Here is a 26,415-nt window from a genome sequence, read left to right as displayed (position 1 = left end):
AGGCTAATCCTACACAGAGGAAAGACATTTGGATTAAAAAATTACCGACAACGATGAAAGTGAGACACTGATTGGCATAGAATATAACACGTCCTAAATTCTTAGCTTTGCTTTTAGTAATTTTATGTAATGTAAAGGCTGTAAATGCTTCGCATGTCTGTTTTTATGGAAAATAGTTATAGGTGCTTTGGGTAAATTGCCTAACTCCACCATGTGATGACATTAACTTTCAATGTCCATTTGCACTGTCTCCATTATCAAAAGAGGCTGCAGGTAAGTACAATGTAACCCTAAGGATTTTTCAGGATGTGCTTGGATCATCAAATCTTGATGAATCTTGTTGATAAAAAACTATGATACATATAATTTTATAAATCAATGTTACTTCAATAAAATAAATTTTGAAAAACACTCTTTTACTTGGCAATGATAACATGCTTTACATTCCCTAATTAAGATAAATTTGCATTGCAGAAGTCAAATGCTTTGTCATCATGACATATAAACATGAAAACAAGGAGCCTATTAAATGTTAGGACAGCTAGGGGTTTTTAGATGTCATGATTAATCTAGGGTGAAGATTGTGGAAAAAACAGTCTGTACGATGTGAAAAGTAAAAACAAGTTTTTTGTTTTTACCCTAGGAGATATATTGAAAGGTGAAAAGATGTATTTTCATGTTTTGTGTCCCAATTGAGAAAGTATATTTTTCACATGATATAAAGTGGCACTTTCTTGTAAAACAGATTAAAATTGAACCCACTAAATTCAATGTCTCTAAATCACACAGAACTCTAACAATTGAAAATGTCAGTTAGTAATCTCCCTTCTCCTGGTGACATACCACAAATCCCTTCTTCTTGAGCATAGAAAATTAAGAAAGAATTTACAGGTGAAAGATTTTTTTAAGACCCATGAAGTGCTACACTATTTGTCTAATGATTCCATTAAAGAGAAGAACAGGGAACGATTGAAATCAGATATTCTATCTCCTGAAGAGAAATGGTCTCTTAAAGAAAAGTACAGAAAAATTTTTAAAGGAATTGCTCATATTACTGACATTTTAAATCCTTCTTGCTTAAAGTTAACATATTCCTTCCTTAAACAAACATGTGAACTGAAAAACGAATCAGGATAATAATCATTTATGTGGAAATAATTTAAATATATAGGTTTTAGGTTGAAGGTTTTGCTTGTTCAGCTATGACTAGTGGTTTGGTGTATATTACCAAGAGCAGGGAGAAAACCCACAAGGGGACTTTGTTTGGTTTTCCCAGCTTCAGTTCATGGGGTCTGGTTTTGTTTAATGCCGTTTCTGATCATTCATTGACTCCCTAAATGCACTGACTACTAGAAAAGTTGATATTTGGCATGCTTAGAGTTAAATTTCCTCAGATTCCAGAATAGATAAGCAAACTAAGATTCCTTTTGAACCTGAAAGTCCCTTTCCTTCTCTGTGCTGCCTTTCTATTTCCCCTGCTCCCAAGGAAGACTGGAGATAATAATTCCCTCAACAGAGACAAGTAAAATGTACCCCAAGTGCTGAAAGAGAGAAAAAAAGAAAAGGAAAAAGTAGGGAGGGAAGGAGAAAGGGAGAGAAGAAAGGAAGGAAGGGAGGGAGGGAGGGAGGGAGGCCACTGTGACCAAGATTCTTTCCAGACTGTCCCCAAGCTTTCCATGTGACAGTATTACAAATTTTTTCAAACACGGGTTCTAAATGTAGAAGCTGTACTGAACTGAACTTAAGTAGGAAAGAGCTAGACTAAAGTCTGCCTAGAAAATTCTACATTTTTCCTTTAATCTTCTATTATTGTAATGTTCATATATAAGGTCTTACTAAAATCAACAGTCACCATTTATTGAGCATGATGTACAACGCACATTATGTACAAAGAATTATTGAATATATTAATTAAGTCTTCATAACATTATAAGGTAAATTTTCTTAGTTTGCAGATGAGAAAATTGAAGCTCAGGAAATGCTGTTTACTCTAAGTATTAAAACTAAGAAACTAACCCTCAGTCCTTCTCTTTACATAGGTATTGAAACCTATGTGCATTTTACTGGCTGCTGGCGGGTAGATCAGTAGTCTAAGTGCTTACCCCAGCTTTGATGATGTCTGGGGCAAATGTTCAACACCTGACTTGGCCCCTCCCACTGTGGCTATGGGTAGGTCACTCCCACTGGCCTTCATTTGCTCTCTGCCTGTCTCCTTAATAGAAGCCATCCCACTAGTATTAATTTGTGTGATGCCCATGGGCCCCTCTAGATTGCAAGCTGCCTGAGGGCCCCATATTCTGTAACTGTTTTAACTTCCACAGACTGATATAGTGCTAGGCATGTAGTTGCGGCTCAGGAAATGCTTGCTGAAATAATTGGTTATAAATGATTATAACTTACTGTGATCTCAAAGATCTAGGGGGAAAGATAAAATTCTGTGCAAATGGTAACCTTCTAACAGCAGCTACTTAAATGACTAACTGCAGACGTACAGTCTCATGATCAAGTATTTGCCTCTCTGGCTGGAAACAAGTCAGGCAGTGAATTCAATGCGAAGGTAATTGTGTGGCCATTTCATATGCTAATACTTGACTCAAATTTCATTGCCAAGCAAAGCCCTTTCTATCCATTGTTACAAGGTACAGAACAGTTTTCTCTCTACTTCTATGTAGATGAGAGCATAACTTCATCCAGAGAAACTGATTTCACTAAAGTTGCAGGAATAAGCCTAAATATGTTACTTAAAATAGGGGGTTAGAGAAAAATGGTTCCTTTCATCATTTCTGCCTGGTAGTGTATAAAATTCATTCTTTTCCAAATGCAAAAAAAGACAATCACCTTGGGCTAAGAGTGTTGAATAAACCCTTCATTTACATCCATTATCCCCCTTGGCTAACTACTCAGGTCATTTGATGGTTCTGGCACAATAACTTGCCATCTGAGAAACAGAATTGTTATACCAAGAAAACTGTTGGATCTTATCATGTGCCTGGTTGAAGCAAAAACATAGCAAATTTATAATTAAAGTGAATTAAACAGTTTTACTAGAATGGGTAAAGGCAATCCACAGACATTTGTATTTAGACAAACATAAGAAGCAAATTGAGCATGTCATCGTTTCAAATTGGAAATTAAAAAAATAACAGCTTACTCATAAAGCCATCCAGGAACACAGAAAAGTTGGTCATGGTGGAAATTTTAACTGTGAAAGTGATGCAATTAAATATAATTGGACATCACTCTGAACAGCAAGATGATACTCAGGGCAATCAAGAATAGATTCAGAATCAGAAAGAAAAAATTGAAGAAGACACCATCAACGGTCATATTTTAAAAAATGTAGTTAGGCAATGTGCATTATGGCCTTCAAGTAAAATTATTTTAACAGATTCATTTGGCCCATAAATGAAATGTTTTGTTCACCAAGTCTCTATAGTACCTCTGGACTTCTGAAAGTCACTTGTGTTCCAGAGAACAAAGGGCTGTCAAAGTCAGGCTTGAAATGCTCACAATGGTATTCTGAAATACACCTACTTTTCAGGTATACATTAGCTCAACAATCGCTTATACATTTCTACTATGTGTCAGGTAATAGGAAATATAAGACTGTATGAGCCTTGCTCTCATGATATGATTGCTCAAAGTAATGTGTTGTGACAGTCTTATACAAAGTGCTAGATAATCCCAGAAAGAGAGATACTAACTCCCGGGAATTATTAAGGAATCCAGTTTGACCTGCCTTGTTGAATAGAAATTTGCTATGTAGGGCTTCCCTGGTGGCTCAGTAGTTAAGAATACGCCTGCCAATGAGGGGCACACGGGTTGGAGCCCTGGTCCGGGAAGATCCCACATGCCATGGAGCAACTAAGCCCTTGAACCACAACTACTGAAGCCTGCGCGCCTAGAGCCCAAGCTCCGCAACAAGAGAAGCCACCGCAATGAGAAGCCCGCTCACTGCAATTAGAGAAAGCCCGCTTGCGGCAACAAAGACCCAACACAGCCAAAAATAAAATAAATTAATTAAAAAAAAAAAAAAGAAATTTGCTATGTAGATAAGGGATAAAACAATCCGGGTCTGAAAGATCAAGTAAGGGGAAAAAAATCTCTTTAGGTATTTGTGCTAAAGCATCCCCCAAGAAATATTACATCCTATGAATGAAGTATCTCAAGATAAATACTGCTTAATTAAATACATACATGGCAGCTTTGATGCTTCCACATTTATATGCTCTTGGATAAGGATGGGAAACTCATGTTTCCCTACCAAAATCCAGACTGCACGTATTCTCTCTACACTGATTAGGATATTGTGATACGCTACTAATTTGCATTTCTGTAAGTGCTCCACTCTCCACATGACATGAAAAGAGGTGAAGTAAATCTATAAAGAAGTTATGTACCTTTTTTCAAATCCAACATAACGTTTGAGAGTAAAGTGTATTTGTTAAAAACTGAGACTCCGGAGTCAGACTACTTGGATTTGAATATTGGTTCTGATGTTTACCAGCTTTGGGAAGCTGAGCAAATTTTTTAATCTTTCGGGACCTTGGTGTTCTCATCTGTAAAATGGAAATAATATGGAAATAATAATGCTACTACCTTCAAAGGCTGCTGTGAAGAGTAAATATGATCACACTTATTAGTGCTTTGTATGGTTCCTGCCACTGAGTAATCATTCAGTAGTTTAGTTATGGTTGTCATAACTGAAATCAAAGCATAATCAAGAGTCACACACATACACACATGTACATGCAGAAGAAGAAGGGAATTTTATACTATCTTGAAAAAAAATTAACCAGAATTAGCTGACGGAACCAAGCCTCTACCTTTCCCTTGACCATCGTTATCACAATCTTATGAATTTTTTTGAAACTAACCAAAATGGCATTGGACAACGTGCTTCTCCATCTTCACAGTGCGGCTTCCTTGCTCATCAGTAAGGCTGCTTGTTATGTGAACCGCTAAGAGAAATACTAAGACTGTCTCTCCAATAGGATACACTGTCTAGGTGACGTGTCTTTAACATTCTTTTCTTTTTTTCTCTCTCAAGTTACATCCACTGCTACAACTGTCTCACTATAATACTTGACTCTCTTTCTTTTCTATTATATGTATTTCCATCATTTATTCCTCATCATAGAGACACCTGAATCCTTACCTACAAGTATAGCTCTCACTCCTCAAACAGCCCATGAGCAAGTCCCTGTGCTTCCTCCTTTGCAAAGCTATCTCTTCCTTTCACTTCCACTGCTACCAACCTAACCCAAGCCCCAGTCTCTCATGAGTGACCTATTATTATAGCCACCTGTCCTCCAGACTGTAACCCTGCCAACTGAACCTACAGTTCATGGGCAGGACACTCCTATGCTCAATAACCTCCAATGATACCATTAAATGTAAGATAAAGTTAAAATCGAGTAATAAAGTGTTCAAATGGAAAATTCAAAGAAGAAAGAAAATCACACTGTTTTTTCTAAATAGGCAATAGGTTGAAAGAGACACGTGGAAGGAAGGAAGGAAGGAAGGAAGGAAAAAAGGGAGGGAGGCGGGGAGGGAGGGAGGGAGGAGATCTTAGACTTTATAGGTAAAGGTCAAGCTTGAAATTTAATGTGATAATAGGGCAGTAGCCCTGCATTTCTCACTTTGTACAAGAGGAATGAAGCTGCACATCATGGACGACGACCATTGCAAGATCTTTCAGATCTATTAACTTAAATATTGATTTGTCCTTAAAAATTGTCATTATTAACCAAATTAAAAAAACAAAAGGATTACACTGTTTTAAAGATGTAATTTCAAATCATATCTTTTTTTGATAAGATATTTAATGTGTTGTGCAACTTTTTCTGTTACATTCTATATACTTTTTGTAGTTTCACTGATCACTAGAGAGAAATATAGCTCTCCTCTTGCTAACTGTAAGAATATAATATACCCATCTATATTTTGGCAGGAAAGTCCTCTCAAGAAATCACAAAACTTAGAAGTTTTCATCCCATGATCAACCCCAAAGCCTCTGTCACGCTTTTTTTGTGCTGCTGATACTAATTTCCCAGATATTTTAAAGTTTCTTTGTCCTAAAAATTCATCAGGATTGAGCAAAGGGAGCGTTAGTACAAATGAAAGGTGAATGATGAATTTCTTGTTTGTCTTTTAATCACATATCCAGTTTTAAGTTAGATAGGCCCCAGGTAAAAATCTAGGCTTAGGTAGCTCAACTGATTCTGTTTATTTGTTAAAGTTTACAAGTTTTTAGAGTTCTTTTCTCAAAGAGAAAAACAGAAAAGCTTTCCACAATTTTCAACAGTGGCTCAGAAACCACTGCCATTCTTCCCTTCATTCAAATTCTATCTGAATACATTTTATCTGAGATCTGTTGAATCACAGAGCTTTCTGCCATATATACGCGTGTTTATATATATAATACATGTAATATAATTTTTTGAATGTATTCATGCCTGTCTCCAATGTTCTGTGAACTATCAAAGCCACTTATTCCCAGAGACCAGAACAAATTGTATGGATTGCCTTATAATCCTTAAAACGGCATACACATGCCAGAAGTAAAATAAAACTGAAGTCTGTAACTGCTATGTGGGTATTTTGGCAAAATGTCTTTAAGAAATGAAAATATATTTTTTCTTATCATAAAACTGCCTCAGGCCTGCATGCTTCTTCCACTGGTAACCAGTCACAAACACCTTCAATATTACTAAAATATGTTTCTGGAAAAATTCCTTCATACATCTTGAATCTGTATTTGCTCTTTAAAATAAAAGTGTCTAATTACTTTGAAAGTGTCGTTATAGCAAAAATAAGATTATATACATATGCATAGCAATGGCAGGGCATTTCAGTTTCAGATGATTTGGCAAAAGTGATAGCAGATTTGTCATTTGTGAGTTGGTGAAAAATTTGTGGTCGAACAAAACCCCAGCAATTTCTATAGCACAGGGAGATGGGCTCGGTGCTTTGCGATGACCTAGAAAGGTGGGGTAGGGAGGGTGGGAGGGAGGCTCAAGAGGGTGGGGATATGGGGACATATGTATGCACATGGCTGATTCACTTTGGTGTGCAACAGAAACTAACAGAGTACTGTGAAGCAATTATACTCCAAAAAGATCTATTTTTAAAAAACAAAAAAATGAAAAAAATTTGGGCCAGAAAAATTGATGTAAAAATGAATACTTAGATAATAAGCAATCATGGCTACAAAGTTTTAACTGACAACTTTAGAATCCAAAGACTCCACAGAGCTGGCTCATAACTCCTCCTCTAAGATCATGACAAGCTAGTCTACCTGCCACCACCCCAAAATTCATTCTCTTCCTCACAGCCAGATGTCATAAAACTTACCTGCTCAAAGCTTTTCAATGGTTCCAATTGCTTTTAGAGTAAAAACTAAATTTCCTTGCAAAGCACTTTGTGATGTAGCTCTGCTTACGTGACCTTACAGCCCACCAACCCTTCCTGTATTCTCCAGGAACGTGGATAATAAAAGCTGTAGTTCCCCCAAGCACTTCATGGATTTTACAAAGATGCTCCTTCTTTCTGATTCCTCTCTTCTATGTTTACTATCACTTCTCATTTAGGAATCAGCTCAAATATTAACTCTTCTAAGAACCCTTCCTTGACCATTCACCCCTTCCTGCCCCCATGGAACCCTAGGAAAACTATTCCTCACGTTCAGCTGTGCTTATTTATGTTTTGTTACTTCATTACTTACGTCATCAGACAGTAAGCTCTTAGAAGATCAGAATGCTATCTTTCTCATGATTGTGTCTTTGTACTTGGCTTACTGCCTATCATAATAAGAATTGGTCATATTTTGCATTCATCTATTCTATATGGAACAATGAGGAAGGACTGTCTTAAAAGGTAATATAAAGTACAAAAAGCTTTCTCAACTAATCCAAAAACATTAATACAGAGAGTTGACATCTAATCTATTTAAATGAGTATATTATTTAGATACAAGACCTCCAGAAGAGATCTAAAATGTAGAAGAAAACTGTAAGGCTTTCAAGTCTAAAAAATAATGATATAAATAGTTACCTAGTGCTATTTACTAAATTCATGAATGCCAGATGACAGATTTGATGTGTATAAGTGACTGTTCACTTCTTTTTACCTCATCTGCCATAAATACTACCTTATACTCAGCAAACCCAATTGCTGTCAATTTAAGCTTTTCAAGGTTTTGGATGGTCCTCTCCTTAATAAAGAGTAAACCAGTTCAAAGGATCTGCGATATATATAATTTTTATATCCAAAGAACAATGGTGGTAATAATGAAGTCCTCAAAAACAACTGAAGCAATTGCTAAACAACTTGCCAGGTATTGTCTGAAATGCCCTACAAAGTTTGATTCCCCACAGCATCCTGTACCCAATTAGGAAACTACTACTACTATCATTTCACAGATGAAGAACCTGAGGCTTAGAGAGGTAAAAAATCTTGTCCAAGGTCAGGTAACTAGCAAAAATCCAAAAGCTGGGATTTGAACCCAGAGAGTCCGACGGCAGTACCTGTGTGATTAACCACTCTATGATAGCCTACGTTCCAATTTAACACTATGCCATTACTACGCCATCACTACCGACACTACCCATACTTAATAATCATGATAATAAGTTATGTATCAACCTCTTTCATCCCCTTAAATTATACAAGAAATAATACTCAACAATATCATCTTTAGGGCTAGAATTTAACGTATAATTTTGATCAAGGTAGATAATTTGGAATGCATGTGAATTTGCAATAAACATTACTGAATTTTGAGTTGCTGAGATGCCTTAAATAGTTTCAAGAAGACATGCAGCTTGCAACATTCACTTTCCTCAACCACTGCTGGTTAGTCCTCCATTTATACAGTCTTTCCTCATAATGCAAGCTGTTATAAAAAACATTACATTGTGAAGCCTGAAATACTGGCCAGTTGAAAGGAAAATATCCAGCAGGGCTCTTTTTATATATGTTTGAGAGTTTAATCATGTGCTGCTGGGTGGATATTTGGCCTGTGAAGGTTACACAGTGGTCTCTTAAAGTATATTGTAAAAGCTCTCGTACAGGGGGAAAGATCTGACGGGCTGATGAAGCTTCCAACCTGGGCAATTATTTCAGCAAATCTCCATACTGTGGATTTTTTAAACCACGTGACCCTTTTCATATCCCTGTGTCTATTAATTGGAAACAATGTCACTTAGGAAAAATAACTCCTTCAGTTTTCTTCCTCCTCTGATCTTAGCTGAAGGGAAAGCTATTTCTTATAAGCTTCCGGCCCCTTCAAGGCACCTAAAACTCAAGTAGCTTTCTGGATTTCATACACACACACACACACACACACACACACACACACACACACACGCAAAGTATTTGTTATGTAAAAAGTTGAGGAGGAATAAAATTTTATTGTATGCAGCTGCCCTGAAACCATATGATTTTCTCTAAATTTTGGAATTTGCCAAATATTCAATATCCAGAAAACTCTTTTGATCTCCTAGCTAAGTATGTGAATCATAACATTGATTTTTCCCTGCAAGATGTCCTTCTTGGGAGTGTTGGTAAGTTACATGATCCCAGTGTACCACTGAAGCACTGGATAATACCCTTGAAAAACCAGTGTTGCCAAGATGGGCAGCCCGATATTAAAGATCATGTCTGAGATTGTCTTCATGTCCATTTGTGGTCTGCCTGTGACCAAGCAGAAATTAGAGATGGACCCCGAGAATAAAGTCGGCTTTGTGGCGTTTGTCAACAAAGCTATATTACTGTTTTGATCTAGATGACTCTCTAGATAAAAGAGAGATGTCTGTAAATCATACAATGGATGTAATTTAAGAAGTGGTGAGCAAAAATGGCCCTGAGCAGCAAAGAGTACTTTGATTCTTTTTTTTTTTTTTTGATTCTGTGGATTATTAGTGTCACATCTTTCACAATTCTCCTCCATTAATTCTATCAGCTGGGAAAACACCTCTAGCACCACGGTCTTACTGAGAGGGAGTGGTGATCATTGCAGCAGTTTCTCTCTGCGAGACCTCATATGATCCTCCAGTACAATTTACAAGATAAAATTACCGGGCCTTATTTGGTAATGAAAAAATGCATTTACAATGAGAATTTTCATCTTAAAAAATTCAGGACTTTTCCTCTTTAATGAGAGAAATAGGTTTTATTACTATGCTAGTTCCTACCAGTCTTAATTTTCCCTTTATGACTTTTTTTAATTAACCTCAGCTCTGCCCTGGGAATCTGTTCTATTATTCTGTCCTTCCTGTGGTAAAGAATTTAGGTTGACATCAACAAGGAATGTGTACCGAAAGGCACTGGCAAATTAGATTTAAAAAGTCAGCCATTGTGAATTCAAGCACTGTTACTACTAGAATGAGCGTAGGAAATACCTTTGGTTAGACATTGCTATCTGATTACTTCTTCCCTCATTAATTTATTTGAAGATTGGATTTTGGCTTGCAAATGTCCTGCTTATTGCACACATACCCAGTTTTTCCTAAAGCAAATAGAATAATTCCAAATATGTATGAAGCTCTAATGGTAATATTTCAAGTTTTGCACACTTTTTTCCAAGTAAAATATTGTCTTATGTTGTAGCCTTTGTCTATAAGAATCAGACAATGCTGATGAAGGAACTGGTGGATCTTCTTGTTATTTAATCTGTTCTCTGATATATGCTTTGCTAACAACATATGAAATTTCATTTTCTAAAAGAGACACATTGAATTTTTTAAAAATGTCTAATAAAAAGAAGCTTTTATAGACTTACTATTTTTTCAAAGTGTTTTTCTTCTTAGTACTAAAGACTTAAAATCTGTTAATGGTGAAACAGCACTAACTAAACAATATTTGTTCACAGGGACAGAGCATAAGATAGTAAAAATAACTTTGCTTTGAATTCAAGCAAACTTAAGCTCATATTAGTGATGTGACCTGGGGAAGTTACTTTCTTCCTTTGGGATTCATTATCCCCATGTCCTGATAAAGAAATTAATACTAATACTTCCTTTATAGAAAAGTTAAGAAATTCAAAACACTGATTGTAAAGTGTCTACTGTCTGGTTTAGTAAACGCAAAGAAAAATCAGGATTACTATTTTTAACAATATTGAAATCAGTTACTTAGTTCTTTTTTAATTGTAATGGATTGTTGTTTTGTTGGGTTTTTTTCCTCTGTGACTTAGTAGGACTTTGATTTTTGTTTTATCTCTGGTCAGATCATTAACAAATCTTCTAACAGCTCCCTCCGACAGTTTTTATATACATCTTCCTGACCATTGCCGCTTACTAATTCAGAAATGTAGAACTGCTGTCTCCATTTTCTTTCTCTTTCACCAATCTCTCTCTCCTTGGTTACTTCATTGTGAAAAATAAATTCATTCTTTCTTCCTTGCTTTCATTTTGTCTTTAAATACTTATCTATCAAGTTAAACACTGTGCTAGGCAATGGAGATATTACAGTGAACAAAACAGACAGTTTTTCTGCCTTCACGGACCTCACACTCCAATTGTGGAGCCAGCCTTTAATCCAACAATGCTAATATACCAAAAATAACAATAATAAATCACAGCTATGTTAAATACCACATAGGAAAGAAACATGGTCTTTGTGACTAAATAGAGGAGGCAACTGGGGGGTCAAAAAGGCTTTACTGAATAAAAATTAAAATTGACATGAGATTTAAAAGACGAGTAAGAGTTAAGTAGGTGAAAGGTATTGCTGGGATTGAGAACAGAAGTGAGCAAAGCAGAAGAAACAGCAGGAGCCAAGGCCCTGCAGTGGGAGGGAGCGAGGCATGTTCAAGTACCTGTGAGGGGGCTAGAGCCCTGAAAGGGACCAAGGTGGGAACGGAGGTTGGTTGGGGAGGTGGGGAGGGATGAGACTAAGTTCTGTCCTCTCAGTTGGATTAACGATTTTAGTCTTTGGCAAGGGAAGCCACTGAAATGTTTTTAAGAAAGGGTAGGTGACATGATTATATTTGTGTTTTGAAAGATCTCTCTGGATGCTATTTAGAGCACTAGGGGCCTGAGAGCTTTCGAATTCTATGTGCCTACAAATCACCTGCAGGCGTTGTTAATGCAGATTCTGATCCAGTACATCTGCGGGTGTGGCCTGAGAGCCTGCACTTCTAACAAATTCCCAGATGACACAGCTACTATGGGTCCACAGACCATGCTTTGGGTGCCAAGGGTTTAGAGAAAGGAAGTATGGATAGAGTAAGATGGGAGGCCAGGAAGTCAGTTAGAAAGCTATTCTTTGATTCATTTAATCCATGGGCATTTAGTATTTACTGAGGGCCAGCCCCAGCCCCTCTTCTAGACTGTGGGAATAGAATGGTTAACAAGACAACAGTGTCTCAGTTTGTAAGTAGCTTACATGCTGGTGGATACTGTAGTATTCGGTAAGAGACGACAGAAGCTTGGGCTGGAATACTGACAGCCAGACAGTGCAATTAACAGATTGTGGAGATACTTACATGGCAAAATAGGATAAGAGAGATGCTGACTTTTGAAGGATGAGAGATAAGATTTGACAAGGCAGAGTTCTAGGTTTCAAGTAATCTTTGGGATACCCACATAAAGTACATGTTTAAATCTATGGATTTAGAGCTAAAAATAAAGGTCAAGGCTGTCAGGATGACTGTGAGTTGGATTTTCTATAGGTTGAATGTGCAGTGCCTTAAATATGTTCCAGTGGAGGTGTCAGGTGTCCTCCAGCCACCTGCTCTTTTGCCAGTTCCATCCCCCTTTCCTCCTACTTTTCTGAGAAAAATAGGGTAATCAGATGTTTTCTGTTCCCACATTCACATTTAGCTATAACTCAACTCACCATCACTTTTTTTCTCCAGTGTCTGAAAACTGATAGCTCCTTTTAAAAATTAATGTGAGTCACATTCCTTAAATTAATAATTTATCTTCAATGTGTCCATTTTCTTACCTGGCATTCCTGTTCTACTAACTGCAATATAATTTCTACCCTGGCAACTCAGTCAATCAACCAATTCAATCTACAGTTTTTAAGTCCTCAACTTGTTTTGACTTCTCTGCCACAGTATTGCATATGTCTGTCTTCTAGAAACTCTCGTCTCTTGGCTTCTACTACATACATTACATATGTTTTCCTTTTATCTCTCCAAGCATTCCTTCTAATCACTTCTCTTGACAGTTTCCAGGAATCTGTTTAATGTTGACATAACCTAAAATTTTGTGCACTCCTTCTTCTCATTACACACTAACACTTCTCATTAAACACTTAACCCAATCATTCAGCTGCTGTTTACATACTTGAAAACAGAATCATTAATCCGTATTTTCTGAGCTCCAGACCTATATAGCCAATTGTCTAAGGACATGCCACTTAGATGACCCCAGACACCTTAAAGCCAAACTGAATTCATCTGCATTTAATGAAATGTCTCCGACCCTGTTTTACCGTTCTTGGTAAATGTTTTTGGCAGAAAGCTGAGATCCAGTCAAGACTTACTTATCCTTCTCCTTCCTACCCCCAGACCAGATGACTAAAATCTATTGATTCTTCTTCATCTCCACCATCACCTCGTCTACTGCTTTCCTTCAGAACCTCTTCAGTCCTTCCTTCTAGGGATCACTGAACCAGTCTCAAAAAAAGTGCTCTTTTTTGTCTTCCACTTCATCTTCAAACCTTTGCCAGTGTAATTTTCCACTTTGTGGCTGTAAAAGCTCTTTACTGGCTCCCTACTCTCTATGAGAAAAATGGCAGAACATACTAGCATCCTGGTAAGGTTCTTCACGATCTAGGACTTATATATCTTTATAACTTCTTTTTCTCATAATAATCTCTCTTTTAGTCCACTTGTACTGAGTTCCTGGCATTTTAAATTTGCCAGGCTTTTTCATAACAATATGCCTTCCAGTGTGGAACATCATGGAAGCCTCCTACCTAAAAGGCCCTTTCCTAGTCAATTTGGAAGAAATATGTTCATCTTTCCAGACTCAAATCAAGCACCTCCTTTTTTCTGAGAATCTTTCCCCATCCCTCCTCTCTCTTTTGTGTCTGTACTGTACACAGGCACATGTTTCTTTCATGACAGGGCAATTTATTTGTGTATTTTCTAGTGTTCCTAATTTACTAAGCTGTAAATTACTTGAGGACAAGATTTTATCTTTGTAGCTCTGAATTTCTCAACCCAACTCATTGTGTAATAATATGAACTCAACACAAACTCTAATATATATGGCAATAACTCAGTTCTCAACCCATGCCTGCAGAGTGCCACATCTTGTCCCATGTCACTATGAAACCCGTTGTCCTAGTCAGTTCTCAAGTTTGCATGAAGTCATTTCTCCCCTATATCTTTGCCTTTACACATTTAGACAGTATTCCAAAATAATCTCCCTTCATAACAAACTACGGTGGGAAACCCACTCCTCTTGCTCTCCCATAACAAGCTTGGATGCCTAAGCACCTGGCTTAGACCTCTCCTTATTTACCATAGACCGTGGATTGCCATCCTTTCTGGGGAAACACATCCTTGCCCCCTTCCTTGCATCCACTTTATACACATTAGTTGTACGGTTGGACCATTCTGGGGAGTCTTAACACCCCCTATACCTGGGGCAAGAATAATACAAATTATCTTGGACAGTCTCTTCTGGGTACACCCTGATTTATTAATTTTCATCTTAAACTGACTCTAATTTCATGAGTGGTCCAGATACCATGCTATAAAACAGAACTTTTTGTGAAACTGTCATCCATTGAACATTTATGAAGTGCCAGGTATTCTTCCAAATGCTTTGCTTGTGAAACAGGGACAGTCAGAATGAGACAATATCAAATCAGATAAGTTAGAGAGAGAGAGAGAGAGAGAGGAATTCTTTTATATTTAACAAAACTAAATTTCCCTATGAAATTCTACTTCCGGTTGGCAGTAACTAATGTTGCTACTTACAGTCACTTACAAATCAAAACATACTCACAGTTAGGTGAATATTTAATGTAATTGATGTATTACTCCCTCAGCCAAAGCTTACCTATCCCTCTCTGATCTTCTTCCAATTCTCAGAAGTCTTTCCCTCTTACACCACCTGTTTTCATCTTTTAATTTTCCTACTTTACTTGTGCCAGGAGCCAGGAGCGGCAAGGACAGAATGAAAGTATCACTCATGGTTGGGAGCCCATTGGCATAATTGTAGTGAATACGTCATTTCTTCAGTTTCATCTGTTCCTCCAGCTGGTGCAGGTACCTTACTGTCTCTTGGCATAGATGGCTTCTGAGGTTGGCTTTTATTGTGCAGCCATGAGAATGACCTTCACGTGCCCATATGGGCCCTCTTGCAGCTTTCTCACTCAGGTACTTCTCTAGAGGCATGGCTAAGCTTCCCTTTGTCATCCCCAGTGCGTGACCTACCCCACCTCCTCTGCTGGTGTGGTCATTGGGTATGCTGGGTTCAGAGATATGTTTTATTTCCCTTCCAGCCAGCTGAAGCACTTTAAATGAAAGAATCTAAAAATAAATTTGTTTTGGCTCACAGCTTCGTGTAATGTGCCAATTTGATCAGCATGCCTTATTAATTGAAATAAAGTTATTTATTGAAAATGTTGAGTATTACTGTGAAGAGAATGGAGCTCTGAGACTTCATGTTAGATATCTTTTCATGCTAACAGCTCATTAAATTTTCAACCTTTGCATCCAATTAATCAACTAGTCACAATTTTACCTAATTATACCAGAAGCCATCCCTCATTTTCACCCACAAAAATGCTATTAAAAGTTATTGTCAATGTCTTGCAGAAAATCAGGTTCTACATGTCTAGAAAATTCTCTGGTAAACTTAATAAGCAAGGAAAGGAGGAAAGAAGGAAGAAGATTAAAAACTAAGAAAGGAACATAGGATTTGGAGGAAGGAAATTAATAAGAACAACAACAAAAAAAAAAAAAAGAAAGAAAGAAAGGAAAGAGAAACTCCCATTATTGATCTTCACTCAATTCACTGTGGGTGGTAGTGTTCACCGCAATCCTCCACAGCTCTTCACAGATCTAGGGCTTATTAGTCCATTGTATAATGTGGGAAGTTTTTTTCATGATTTTTAAAAAAGTCATAGAATACTTCACCCCAACCAAAGTCTTATATGAAAAAAGCAAAGCATTGATATTTCGGTTGAGGTCTCAGGGCTGATACTCAGCTCTCCCTGTGCCTCTTCTTTCTCACCTGCAGCCCCTCCCCCAGCACTGCTACACTTATTGTTTCTGTTAAGAATCTCAGGGTATGGAGAACCATATGGCATGGACAACCAAAGTTTGTAAAACTGCAGCTCTGTAGATCTTTTTCTGGAATTGCTTCAGGCTCACCAATCTGAAGTACAGATAATCTATTATGTCTTCTATTAATTGGAAACCAGGATGTTATTTTCTGCCTCCAATTTTTCTAGCATCCTCCCGTTTCCCACAAGTCCTCAAAATGTATTAACAGCTGACACGTGGACATCTCTTCCCCAAGTTCCCTTGGAACCGAGGATACAAATTGTCTGGATCATTTGGAGCACCAGGTCCACTCTATAAATTCTCTCACCTCTCTTGCAGATCAATTCCCACCTGACAATATGGGCTCTACCCTCTCTAGCTGAAGGATCATTTCCTCTGACAAAGTAGCTAAAACTTTGTGAAGTGAAGGAGTTCTGTTTTTCCCCTGTCATCTGTTAACATTATACCATCTGTCCCAAGCAGCAGGCTTATGCTTAGTTTTGTGTTCTCTTTGCTTTTAACATGTCTGAAAAAGCCCTTTGGTACTGTTGACATTTTTCTGAAACCACATTTTACTCAGGGTTATAGATTTCCTGATGTAATTTATATAAGTTTACAACACGTTTAATATTAGTTCTTGGCAGTGTCAACTAATTTCCATGTTTTGTGCCTGACTAATTCCACTCTAAATCAACAGAACCTAAGTGTTAGTTGAGCGTTAGTTGATGTTCTATATTATAAACTTGAACTCTTCAAAATGCCCCTTGTGGAAAGAGCAATGCCACTATACCAGCTCCTCTCCTCAACTTTTACTCATTCATGTTGGAATCCTTCATTATTAAGAAGTTTTTGTTTTTGAGTTATCAATCCATGCCAAACTGCTTTTCCTTCTAGAGTCCCAGGATAAGATTCCATAAATATCTTTACTCTTACGTATTATAATCTACATTCCTGCACTTTCCACTTGCTCACGTGACATTATCTGCCTGGTGTTCCCTGCTTTAGTTACAACAACCTGCGTCCAACATTTCCACGCATCCAACCACCATTATTTGATGGTCACCATTAAGTTCAGAGAACTAGTTCCAATTATTACTTGTCCTGTGTTCTAAAAAATGAAAACATTATTCAAGACCTCTGTTATAGGTTGAATTGTGTCCCCATAAAAATTCAAAAATTGAAGTTCTAACTCCCAGTACCTTAGATTGTGACCTAACTGGGAAATAATGTCATTGCAGATGTAATTAGTTAAGTCATACAGAGTAGCGTGGGTCCCTTATTCAATAAGACTGGTGACCTTATAAAAAAGGGAAACTTTGGACACAGACACACACCAAGAGAACTCCATGGGAACATGAAGGCAGGGATCAGGGTGATTCATCTACAAAGCAAAAGATGCCACAGATTGCCAACAAATCTAGCAGAGAGGTGTGGAACAGATTTTCCTTCACAGTTCTCAGAAGGAACCAACCCCACCAACACTTAGATCTTGGACTTCTAGCCTCCAGAACTGTGGGACAATAAATTTCTTTTGTTTAAGCCACCCAGTTTGTAGTACTTTGCTATTCCTCCTTAGCAAACTAATACAACCAGTTATAAACACATCAAATAGTATGTTTGAAAAGAATTTGATTCCAGATGAATCCTCATGTTAAGAAACTCCCATTACTATAGGAACTTGTCTATTTCCTTTGTCGGTTTTTTTTTTTTTTTTTCCAATTTTTCCTAAAGCCCATCATCCATTTTCTGCATCTGGCTGGAAAGTGTTACCTCAGTGTAAATTTTACCTTCATTTTGTTTATTGCTTGGTCACCTTAGAGGGAGGATAAATGTTTTTCCTGACACTCAATGTTTTCTTTACCAAATTAATTGGCACTTTCTCTGTAATTGCTACATATTTATGTCAGCCAGACAGACAGAATAGTATTCAAGTCCATGAGCTCAGGAGATGAACTGCTGATTTTACCTCTTTACTAACTTCATGACCTCGACCAAGTTTTTAAATTTCTTCAGGTCCCATTTTCCTCATCTACATTTGATGATTTAAATTGAAAATAAAAACTTACCCAGTAAGTTAGTGGAGATGATTAAACAAGCTAATGTACGGAAGAATCTTAGAACTTATAGTGTATATTAAGGATTCAATAAAAGTTAGTTCTCATAATGTATGTACTCTGTTTTTTTGTTTTTTTTAATTTAATCAAACACATTTTCTCTCCCTTCCCTCTCTCTGCTTTTAGATTAAAATCCTACTGATTATATTGGCAATGTCTGGGTCACTGTTCTTTGTTCCCACCAAACAATTCAATCCAAATCAAGGACACATTCTCATAGATTAAAACATGTCAAGGAAAATAAATCCTGTTTTTCTACATAGCAACCATTTGTTCACTCCCAATTTTCTTTCTCCTCTAAAGTTATAATCTTCCATTATAAGAAGAGGTAAAATCAAATATATCTTCAAGACTTTTAGTTTTCTACCTAAATGTCTATAGTTCCTTAGAGATCTCTTACCAGATGATCTGGCAGTGGCATTTGTTCCAATATAGACCAACAGGAACAAGGTCATTTCCAAAATTTCATTGGATGTTCTGTCACGTAAACAATAATTAATGTGGGCAGGCAACACTCTTCCCTCCTCATAATAGCCTGTCCACAAAAACTCGCTGTACACTTCAGTCACCAGCCATTAGCTGCCTTGGGTTTTTTTCCTGGAGGTCACCAACAGATTTCCTCAAACTTGTTAATGACTAAAAATCCTCTTCATTGTTCAGAGAAACGAAGGCTGCATTTCGTCTTTAAATATCTCAATTCTGCTCATGTGAAAAGGAATTCACTTGTCATATAGCACTGTTGGTTCAGAGCTTCTCTTCTTTCTCATCAGTTTTTTCAGTCACTAGCCAAGTTTCACTGATGTTGATTGCCTTCAACTTCCTCACAATGCCCCCCCACCTTTAAAATTCAGGTTATTTCTTATGTGCAATCTAGGAATATTTCAACCCCAATAAAAAATCTTTCTCAAACACGCACAGGTTCTTTCCATGCTTTCACCTTCTCTTTTGCTTTAAAATTCAGAAGTTCATAATAATTTGCCCAGTGATTAGCACTAGTCCTCTAGCTATTTTTCAATCACAAAATGCAAACACAGATGTAATCAGCCATACCACAGATAGCGCTGATAAAATTTTTTTGAACAAATTTCTGTTTTCTTAAACTTTAAAAAAATCTGCTTCTCTTTCCTCTTTGGCAGGCCTTTAACCATTTCCAGATTTTTAAAAAGATAAATCAGGTACTGATAGCAATGAATTAAATCAAGAAAAGGCTTCCCTAAATTTGTCATGGAGCATTGTCAATCAAAGACAGTCCTGATCCAAAATCCCTGATTCCTACTTTTCTTTCGTTAAAGACTGCCAAATGTATGATGATTTAATAATCCTGTTCCTGGCATGGGGAAGTGTACAAAAGGATATTTGGATGAGACTAGCAAACTCATTATTCATATTGACCTAAAATGTGATCCCTTGAATTCTAGCGGTGAAAGGTTAATGGTATAATTCACTAGACTCCTTTGAATTTTAATTAAAATTATTAAAAAGATTCTGAATTTCAATACGAACTGGAGCTTTCTATATTGACTATCAGATATGCCATTGCAGCTAAATCTCCTGTATGCAGTAAATGAAGAACTCTGATAGTACTTCTCATTTACTTCTCATGAATTTCATTCTATAAATGTTTCTGACAATGCATTTCAAATTATCATTGCACTTCTTCAGTGGGCAATGCTACCTAATAAATGTCAAGGAACTATAAACACCACATCCCAAGAGCCAGACTCTCTGAATGATTATTCAAATATGCATTATGGGTCAAACTTGTATTTTCAAGCCGTAGAATATTCTTTCTTTATTGCATGTTGCCTTTTCACTGTGCAGTGTTTAAAGAGGTGACATTCAACCTCATCTACAGTAAAGCCTTTAGGAATTTAAATTAACTCTTCCCTTTTGTTATTAAATGTCAAAGGAACTGATCTCTTTGGGAATCACATTACGTAGCACCATACTAATAATGTTGAGAATAGCAAATATGTTGGTAATAGCGCATAGCTTTATAATGCTTATGCACAATTCTAAGTGTTTTACATATATTAATTCGATTAATTCTCACAATAATCTTATAAACAAGTGCTATTATTATCCCAATCTCCCAGGTGATGCACCCAAGGCACAGGGAGAATAAATAAGTGTCCAAGCCAGGGTTCAAACCTGGATATCTGGAACTAGAATCCACAATTTATTTTAAGTAAAATCAGTTATCGTCTCCAGATCTACATATGTAATGAAACCTGATACCTAAAACATGAAGAATTTTCCATTGAAATAAGACTGTATGATAAATATGGTATATAGAATATTGTTAGATACCATGGTGTGATGTTAAACATTGCAATTTTGTATTCTTACTGTTATATATAAAAAAGGAAGGAGAAAGGAAGCAGGATTTCAAAAATCAAAAAGTGGTGTGTTAGGTGCTTGGGAACACAGGCAGTAGAGGAAAAGGAGTGGCCTGGAGCAGCTGGGAAGTCTCAACTGTGGAGAGAGTTCTATCTTTTTCAGCACATGTATTATGGGTTGTATTCTCCAGTATGCCATCTGTATTGGAGTCAAATGCCATGTAAGACCCTTCCATGGTTAGAGTTTTCAGATATTTCAGTGTTATTATGTGCATCACTGTGTATTCATAGTATGTGTATTCATATTAGTTTATGCAGGATATATATAAATTCACCTTGATTTTTTTCCTGAAAGATGGTATTAAATAATGTATCTTTTTACAATAATTTTCTTATAACCAACTTTGCTAGAAAACATTGATTCCATTGGATTAGGTATGCTTGTATTCATAATTATAAACTCAAGATTCTCAAGATAATTCTGAATTATCAAGCTTCATTACATTGTTTATACTAAAGATTTAACTTATTTATATAATAGGTATGTTATTTAAAGCATATATTCCATATACTCTAGTGAAGAAAACGCATCATGTTCTGAAAAATATTTCAAAAGTGATCTCAATATCTGTATTTTTCTTTTAACGACATCTTTTAACATTGCCAATGAGCAGACGGACGTAGAAACAATTAACAGCAGAAAAGAACAGACGGAATCTGAATCGAAGGATTTAAACCAGCAGGTAAGGACAGATTCATGGTTTACAAAGCCTAGATCTGTAGTTTGAAACAGCAGGTGGAGAGAAGATTCGGGAGAAGGGGATATTTTTATTTTAAAGAAGTGGTCAGTTAAACAGAGTAATATCTTTGAATTAATGATGGACACATACTAAATTGACTTATTTAGGAGAATCGGCGGCATGTTTTTAGGTTCTATTTTGCTTCTCTTTTCCCCCTTCCTAGAAGCATGAAAATCCACTTCTTTTTAACCCTGCTGATTTTTTGACATTTTCCATTTGGCAAAAAAGGAATTTCTCTCCCTCTATGGTGTTTCTAATGGACCTGAAACCCGTGTGATTAACATGGTTTCCTTCCTCACACTAGGCTTGGCATCAATAACGCTTTCAGAAATAATGTGTAGATCTCCTTAGATCAAATGCTAATTTCTGCAAGTGCTGGCTAAAAAGCTGTTATACATGGCCTCCCTTATTCAGCATGAGATCTAAGGAGAAAATATTTTTGTTGCTTAGGTTTTGCCTTTAAATTATTCAGAAAAAATTAAAATTATGTTAATGAAATATCAAGATCAAGTTATGAAATTCTTCCTTTTTTGAGGGGCACTACTCCCCTGACTTAGCACAGACAGGCCATGTTTCAGGGTTCTTAATCCTGCTGCATAGTAGAATCATCCAGGGAACTTTTAAACTAAAAAATATCAGTACCCAGACGCCAGCTTTGGAAAGTTTCAGTCAATTGTTCTGGAGTAGCACCTGCCATCTAATAGTTTTTTAAAGTTCTCCAGGTAATACTAATGTACAACCAGGATTTAAATCATAGGCTTACTCTACCTAACGTCATATAATTGAAACTTAAAAAAAAAAAAAAAAAGGCATTGGTGAAATCAGTGATTTGGGATGAAGTCACATGAAATTTTTTCATTTAAATAAAAATCATTTACCAGGATAAGGCAGTCATGCTAGTTTAACATTTCATGCTTAGCAAAATTCGGCTTCATGACTGAAGTTTAAAGTCAGTTTTGGTAAAGTAATCTTTCTTTCTGTTAAACCTCACAACCAGTTTATCAATAAATAAAAATATTCTGAGAACCCAATGACCTCTCACCAAGCCCAGTGCAACCACTCTTACCCAAGCACCATCTTTTCTTACCTGGAAACTCCAAGTCTGCTAACTGGCCTCCCTTTTCCATTGTTGCACCCCTTACTGCCTTGTCTTTCTTAAATTTCATCTTCTCAATGAGATCCATCCTGATCACCCTATTAAAATTGTAGCTACCCTCCCTACACTCCTTAACCTACTCCCCTTTTTCTCTTTTAAACAACACTTACAATTTGAATTATATATAATAAGCTAATTTATCATTTTTATTGTATAATATCTCCTCGTTTTAGATTGTGAGTCCCATAAAAGCAAGGTCCTTTGTCTATTTTGTTTAGTGATCTATTCTGAGCCTGAATCATTGTGTGGTGCATAGTAGGGAACATGAATAAATATTTGTTGAATGAATAAGTGACTGAATAAATACAAATAGAATTCCTGTAGGATCATGCTTTCTAATTGTAACTGCATATCTTTAAAATATGGTAATATCTTCTTTTTGTAGAACTGTTGTTAAATTTCTAATTAGTTTTACCTGTTAAATACACTGTAGTGCTGTAGTCTGAGTGCTTCAACACTCCTGGCAGCCTCTCCAGGCCCTCAAATTGTTTCATGCATGGAAACAGGTATACAAAATAATCTATTAAAATATTAAGAAGGCATTCCCAGGGGATAGCTTCAAGATGGCAGAGGAGTAAGACGCAGAGATCACCTTCCTCCCCGCAAATACATCAAAAATACATCTACATGTGGAACAGCTCTTACAGAACACCTACTGAATGCTGGCAGAAGACCTCAGACTTCCCAAAAGGCAAGAAACTCTCCACGTACCTGCGTAGGGCAAAAGGAAAAACAGAGACAAAAGAATAGGGATGGGACCTGCACCAGTGGGAAGGAGCTGTGAAGGAGGAAAGGTTTTCACACACTAGGAAGCCCCTTCACTGGCAGAGATGGCAGGTGGGCAGAGGGGGGAAGCTTCAGAGCCACGGAGGAGAGCGCAGCAACAGGGGTGCGGAGGGCAAAGCGGAGAGATTCCCGCATGGAGGATCAGGGCTGACCAGCACTCACCAGCCCGAGAGGCTTGTCTGCTCACCCGCCGGGGCAGGCGGGGGCTGGGAGCTGAGGCTCCGGCTTCGGAGGTCAGACCACAGGGAGAGGACTGGGGTTGGCTGCGTGAACACAGTCTGAAGGGGGCTAGTGTGCCACAGCTAGCCGGGAGGTAGTCTGGGAAAATGTCTGGACCTAAGAGTCAAGAGACCATTGTTTCAGGGTGCACTAGGAGACGGGATTCACAGCACCGCCTAAACGAGCTCCAGAGATGGGTGCAAGCCGTGGCTATCATCGCGGACCCCAGAGACGGGCATGAGATGCTAAGGCTGCTGCTGCCACCACCAAGAAGCCAGTGTGCAAGCACAGGTCACTATCCACAACTTCCCTCCCAGTAGCCTGTGCAGTCCACCACTGCCAGGGTTCCGTGATCCAGGGACTACTTCCCTGAGAGAACACATGGCACACCTCAGGCTATTGCAATGTCACACTGGCCTCGGCAGCCGCAGGCTCGCCCCGCATTCCGTACCCCTCCCTCCCCCCGGCCTGAGTGAGCCAGAGCCACCTAATCAGCTGCTACTTTAACCCCATCCTCTCTGGGCGGGGAACAGATGCCCTCAGGCGACCTACAAGCAGAGGCAGGGCCAAATCCAAAGCTGAACCCCAGGAGTGGTGCGAACAAAGAAGAGAAAGGGAAATATCTCCATGCAGCCTCAGGGGCAGTGGATTAAATCTCCACAATCAACTTGATGTACCCTGTATCTGTGGAATACCTGAACAGACAACGAATCATCCCAAAATTGAGGCAGTGGACTTTGGGATCAACTGTAGAATTGGAGGTTGCTTTCTGCATTTAATTTGTTTCTGATTTTATGTTTATCTTAGTTTAGTATTTAGAGTTTATTATCATTGGTAGATTTGTTTATTGATTTGGTTGCTCTCTTCCTTTCTTCTTTTTTTATGTATATATATTTTTCCTTTTTCTCCTTTTGTGAGTGTGTATGTGTATGCTTCTTTGTGTGATTTTGTCTGTATACCTTTGTGTTTACCATTTCTCCCTGGGTTCTATCTGTCTGGTTTTTTTTTGTTTGCTTGTTTTTTAGTATAGTTTTTAACACTTATCATTGGTGGATTTGTTTTTCGGTTTGGTTGCTCTCTCTCTCTTTCTTTTTCTTTATTCCTTTTTTATTTTTTATTTTAGTAACTTTATTTTATTTTGTTTATTTATTTTTCTTTCTTTCTTTCTTTCTTTTTCTCACTTTTCTTCTGAGCTGGGTGGCTGTCAGAGTCTTGGTGCTCCAGCCGATGTCAGACCTGAGCCTCTGAGGTGGGAGAGCCGAGTTCAGGACACTGGTCCACTAGAGACCTCCCGGCCCCACATAATATCAAACGGTGAAAGCTCTCCCAGAGATCTCCATCTTAACGCTAATACCCAGCTCCACTCAATGACCAGCAAGCTACAGTGCTGGACACCCAATGCCAAACAACTAGCAAGACAGTAACACAACCCCACTCATTAGCAGAGAGGCTGCCTAAAATCATAATAAAGTTACAGACAACCCAAAACACACCACTGGACGTGCTCCTTCCCAGCAGAAAAACAAGATCCAGCCTCATCTATCAAAACATAGGCACCACTCCCCTCCACCAGGAAGCCTACACAACCTACTGAACCAACCTTACCCACTGGGGGCAGACAACAAAAACAATAGGAACTACAAACCTGCAGCCTGTAGAAAGGAGACCCCAAACACAGTAACTTAAGCAAAATGAGAAGACAAACAAATACACAGCAGATGAAGGAGCAAGGTAGAAACCCACCAGACCAAACAAATGACGAGGAAATATGCAGTCTACCTGAAAAAGAATTCAGAGTAATGATAGTAAAGATGATCCAAAATCTTGGAAATAGAATGGAGAAAATACGAGAAATGTTTAACAAGGACCTAGAAGAACTAAAGAGCAAAGAATGATGAACAACACAATAAATGAAATTAAAAATTCTCTAGAAGGAATCAATAGCAGAATAACTGAGGCAGAAGAATGGATAAGTGACCTGGAAGATAAAATAGTGAAAATAACTACTGCAGAGCAGAATAAAGAAAAAGAATGAAAAGAATTTAAGACAGTCTCAGAGACTTCTGGGACAACATTAAATGCACCAACATTCGAATTATAGGGGTCCCAGAAGAAGAAGAGAAAAAGAAAGGGACTGAGAAAATATCTGAAGAGATTATAGTTGAAAACTTCCCTAATATGGGAAAGAAAATACTCAATCAAGTCCAGGAAGCACAGAGAGTCCCATACAGGATAAACCCAAGGAGAAACACGCCAGACGCATATTAATCACACTATCAAAAATTAAATACAATGAAAAAATATTAAAAGCAGCAAGGGAAAAGCAGCAAATAACATACAAGGGAATCCCCAAAAGGTTAACAGCTGATCTTTCAGCAGAAAATCTGCAAGCCAGAAGGGAGTAGCAGGACATATTTAAAGTGATGAAAGAGAAAAACCTACAACAAAGATTACTCTACCCAGCAAGGACCTCATTCAGATTCTACAGAGAAATTAAAACCTTTACAAACAAGCAAAAGTTATAAGAATTCAGAACCACAAAACCAGCTTTACAACAAATCCTAAAAGAACTTCTCTAGGCAGGAAACACAAGAGAAGGAAAAGACCTACAATAACAAACCCAAAATAATTAAGAAAATGGTAATAGGAACACACATATCAATAACTACCTTAAATGTAAATGGAATAAATGCTCCAACCAAAAAACATAGACTGGCTGAATGGATTCATAAACAAGACCCATATATATGCTATCTACAAGAGA

This window comes from Balaenoptera musculus, chromosome 5, assembly GCF_009873245.2.
Source record: "Balaenoptera musculus isolate JJ_BM4_2016_0621 chromosome 5, mBalMus1.pri.v3, whole genome shotgun sequence".
NCBI classification, from domain to species: domain Eukaryota; kingdom Metazoa; phylum Chordata; class Mammalia; order Artiodactyla; family Balaenopteridae; genus Balaenoptera; species Balaenoptera musculus.
The sequence above is the reverse complement of the archived record's forward strand: the minus strand, read 5'-3'. Positions refer to the sequence as shown.